This window comes from Pygoscelis adeliae, unplaced genomic scaffold, assembly GCF_000699105.1.
Source record: "Pygoscelis adeliae isolate BGI_AS28 unplaced genomic scaffold, ASM69910v1 Scaffold59, whole genome shotgun sequence".
NCBI lineage: Eukaryota > Metazoa > Chordata > Aves > Sphenisciformes > Spheniscidae > Pygoscelis > Pygoscelis adeliae.
In genome coordinates this window covers 1,240,986-1,241,280 of record NW_008825565.1, presented here as the reverse complement: position 1 = coordinate 1,241,280, position 295 = coordinate 1,240,986, and positions in this window count along the sequence as shown.

Below are 295 nucleotides of genomic sequence, written 5' to 3'. Positions count from 1 at the left end.
TTTAGATTGGATGTAAGGAAAAATTTCTTTACTGAAAGAGTAGTTAAACATTGGAACAGGCTGCCCAGGGAAGTGGTTGAGTCACCATCCCTGGAAGTATTTAAAAGACGGGTAGATGAGGCGCTTAGGGACATGGTTTAGTGGGCATGGTGTTGTTGGGTTGATGGTTGGACTCGATGATCTTAGAGGTCTCTTCCAACCTTAATGATTCTATGATTATACGATTCTATGTCCTTCCCCCCTGCTCACAATACAGGGGGTGGGGCTGTATGGTCTTACATTGTATGTCCTGTTC